The sequence below is a fragment of the Carcharodon carcharias genome, chromosome 1 (assembly GCF_017639515.1).
Source record: "Carcharodon carcharias isolate sCarCar2 chromosome 1, sCarCar2.pri, whole genome shotgun sequence".
NCBI lineage: Eukaryota > Metazoa > Chordata > Chondrichthyes > Lamniformes > Lamnidae > Carcharodon > Carcharodon carcharias.
The window spans coordinates 149256559-149260941 of record NC_054467.1 but is presented as its reverse complement, the minus strand read 5'-3'; positions in this window follow the sequence as shown (position 1 = coordinate 149260941).

The following is a 4383-nucleotide window of genomic DNA, read 5'->3' as shown; positions in this document are numbered from 1 at the left end:
TGCACATAGTAATTGTCTTTTTTGTAAATTCTCAGGATCTGGCCTGCATTTGTTGCTTAGAGAAGGTGGTGTTAGTACGATTTATATAAGCTCTTTGTCTATGCAGGTAGTACATGAATTTGCTTTAAATAAAATCCTTGGCATTGCATTCTGCAACATATTGCACCAAATGATCACAATAAATTTAGCTGAAAGTATAAATCCAAAATTAGTGTGAGGGCGGAATGCTTTGGTGTTGATTTGTAGTGTGGGACTGGAAGGCCAACTGCTGAGCAGAATGGAAATACACCATCAAGGATTTTAAATGGAAGCAGAAAATTTTACATTTCTGGTCAAGGCATATACATTCAAACCTTTTGGTCTGTCAGAACAATATGAATTGATTTAATTATGAATTCTGACAAGAATATCACCATATACTTCAAAATACTCCTAACCTGTAGGATTTTATTTGCAACTTTATTTTATATGCCTCATAATTTGTCTAATGTACAGCCTTTTGTGAATCAAACAAAAAGTATGCTATGGCCTGTATGAGTGTAAGGAAAGATTTTTAACCTTTATGGATGGTTTCTGCACTACAGGTGTGACCACACACAACAACTGCTGTAGCAGATAACATGATCTATTGCAGCTTGCCAATGTAGGACTGGGTCTTCCAGGACTTCATTACCTTTGTTATTTCTTTAATTTCACTCTTTATTTTCTCTTTTTATCTTGTTACCATCACTGCTGTCATTTAATCATCTCCTTTCTCCCACCTAATCAAAAAACATTCTTTCTTCCCTCCACCCATCACTCCCCCTCCCCACCAACAACCTGGTCCTTTGGCTCTATTCGTTCTTATAAACTGTTCACCTGTGACACCTCCAGGTGCTGACAAAGGGTCATCTAACGGATACATTAACCCTACCTTCCTCTCATAGATCCTATCTGACCTGCTGATTCTTTCCAACATTTTTTGTTTCTATCCTAGAGCTCAGTCTTCCTGCTGGTGGTAGATATGTCAAATCACTAGCTTTGCCAAAGTGTTCATCCATCAAACCTTCACACCTGAATGGCTGGCGTTGCAGATGTCATCTGCTCCAGCCTAGAATGCTACTGAAGCATAAATGTTCAGAGCCATAATGACTTTGATAGCCACATGTAAGGATGCCCTGTATGCACCCAAGTGCCCGGCTGCAGTTGATCCAGCGACAGTTGATAGAGCACAATGAGAACTTCGTGGTGAAATGGAGCCTCTTCACACACTGCATCTTGATGAACTGCACGTAAGATGTTCTGAGCATGCACACCCATGGGCGTGGGGCCAAAACTTCCTGCAAGGTGTCCTCCTTATATCTCTGGCTTCAGCTCCCTAGCCCCCGGCCTGTGGGTCCCTTCTCCTTTTCCAGCCAGCAAGTCAGTGAAATCAGCAAACTCATTGAAACCAATCAGAGGTTTGCCAATTGCAGCAGTCAAAAGCTCCAAAAACGTGCGAAAATAGGACACAAACATTCTAAATAAACTATCCATGAAAGAAGTTGATGCTCTGCACTAGAAATGGCAACTTCCAGATTGTTTTCACCGACGATTGTGACTGATTTAGAATTTGCAGGACCTTAATTAACGTGTTTAAATAGATAATCTCAGATCAGATCAGTCATGTTAGGTCACAAAAACAGAAAATGCTGGAAAAGTTCAGCAGGACTGGCAGCATCTGTGACAGAGAAACAGACTGAGATTTTCTGGGCAGGACCTGCCACAGGCGTGATGGAAAATTTGGCAACCCAGCAAAATGCCCATTGACTTTTGGTGGGAATTTGGAGGGACTGGAAAATCCTGGCCAGAGTTAACATTTCGAGTCTAATATGACTCTTCTTCGGAACTCATGAGATCACAACCTGACTTTCAGTGTCAGAGCGCTCATTTATTGGAGGTAAAACAGGGGATCCTGAGTTGAAATTCCGCCTCTCACTTTTTATAGGCAAGCGTGGTAGTAAAGGTGTGTTGTGGTGTGTTATAAATCACTCAGGGAGTCTGAGTTGCTGGGCAACACTTCTACATGCATGTTGTGGTCTGGAGCTATGGATAGTGATGGTGGGGGCTTCAACTTTCTTTCCATCACATAGCTGAAGGAATCTCTGGAAGGGTTTGCAGGCTGAAAGTCAACCTATTTGGCTGCGTTATGAAGTACCTTCCTTGGCCATCAAGTCCCGGGGTGGGACCTGAACACTGAGCTTGTGGCAGAGAGCCAGGGATGCAATTCACCATGCCACAAGACCTCTATAGCACATGTAAGTACAAGGCTCCATAAACAGCAAACAAGACAAATGATCAATTTACTTGTTTAAAGACAATTAAAGCCTGGCATTGGCTATGCCAGAATAGTACATATGTCACTATATATGCAATGTATTGTCAAAACCATGAAGTATAAAAGAGAGTAGCGGGGACACAGGATAAAGGAGCAGGAGGAGAGTGGGGGGATATAGGATAAAAGAATGGGAGGAGAGTCGGGGGATACAAGATAAAAGAGGGGGAGGAGAGTGGCGGGGATACAGGATAAAAGAGGGGGAGGAGAGTGGCGTTGTTAGAGGATAAAAGAGTGTCACAGGAAGATATAATAATTCTCATAATGTTATTGGAAATTACTGTTAAATAATGGTATCTGTGTCTATAAATGTCCATGTGTGTATGTCTAAGACTTAATTCGCTGGTCTGAAGATAAACTAGGTTTGAAATGTTAAGTAGGTTAGAATAAGTGTCAAGGGTGCATTTGCATTTTTAAATAAAGCAGACCAGATTGTTTTCAAGGGGTGGGTGGGGGGAGGGGTGGGGGGGTGGGTGGGGGGAGGGGGGTGGGGTGTTGGGTGGTGTGGGGTGCGGGGTGGGGGGGGGGGTGGGTGGTGAAATGTGCTACCTAGGCAGATAAAGTTTAGATGCAGTGTAATAATTTTTCCCAGTGCTTACTGGTAAAACTTAGTACTATGAGAGATTTTTATTATCAGGAAGGTAAAGTCCAAAGACAGAATTAAACAATGGGTATTTTCATTCGAAGGGGAAAATAAGGAGTGAAGGCTGTGTGTTTAAGATCTAATCTAACAAGTGTGAAAAGCCTTCAGCATCTATACCTCAACCTGCTGTTTTCAAAGAACTGAAGTTAAGAAAACTCACTTTGAATTTGAGTGTCACCTTGCCAGGGTTTCTTAAAATCTATGTGTCTTACTGTTGCATTAATAAAAGTATAACTGGGAGTCAGATTAAGTAGGGGATTTAGAAGTTATTGTAGTAGTAATTTGCAGATATATGTAGGTGATTAAAAATCATTTTTTGTTAATAATTGCTTAATCTAGTTTTCTAAAAATCTATACGACTTGGTCGTCTTATTACTATTGAATTAGAGAAACGTATCTTGAAATTTATACAAATTGCAAAACAAGTTGTGGCAGTTGTTTTAAGTTTCCATCTGGGATTTGAACAACTCAGCATTTACCATTGGCTGTGCCATAACATAGCTGGGGGCTCCTTGCGGGATATATTTGAAATGCCTTGATTGGGCTGGAGATGGTGAATCTTTAAGTTACTAGTAAGAGAAGCATTTTGAATCCAGGATTTGGTGTAAGGTTTTTATGAAGTGGTGAGACTGCAAAGTGGCTTTGGCTGTTGCTCAAACTTGTCTGGGAGTTGAAGTTATAACTTTGGCTGGTTTACAAAAGGTAACTAAAGTTAAGTTAATGGAATTAGTGGATAAATTACAATTGGGGTTACCTGCAGGGGCTAAGAAAGCAGATATAATTAAAGATATTGCACAACATTTAAAGCTGGAAATGATACCTGACACCAGTGAGCCACGGCTGGTGAGTCATCAATTAGAAATGAAAAGGCTTGAATTTGAACAAGCAAAGGAGCTGAGAAAACTTAAATTGGAGGCAAATGAAAAGGAAAAAGAATTGGAAATGAAAAAAAACTGGAGCTAGAGGCAGCAGAAAAGGAAAGGGCAGAAAAAGATAAAGAAAGGTAATTTGAAAGAGGGCAAGTGGAAAGGCAGGAGAAAGAAAGGAAGCTGGGACTGGAATTCCAGGCAAGAGAGAAGGATAAAGAAAGTGAGGTAAAGGAAAGAGAGAAGGATAGAGAAAGGGCATACCAACTTAAAAGGCTGGAAGTTAAAAAAGATCTCAGATTCTGAGGAAAGTTCTGATCAGGGGAAAAACCTTTAACCTAAAACCAAGTAGGAAGGTGTTTAAATTTGTACAAGCTCTTCCAAAGTTTGAGGAAAGTGATGTGAAAGCATTCTTTATTTAATATGAGAAGATAGCTAAACAAATGAAATGACTACAGGAAAACTGGACATTGTTGTTACAATCCAAGTTGGTGGGTAGATCACATGAGGTTTATGCTTCA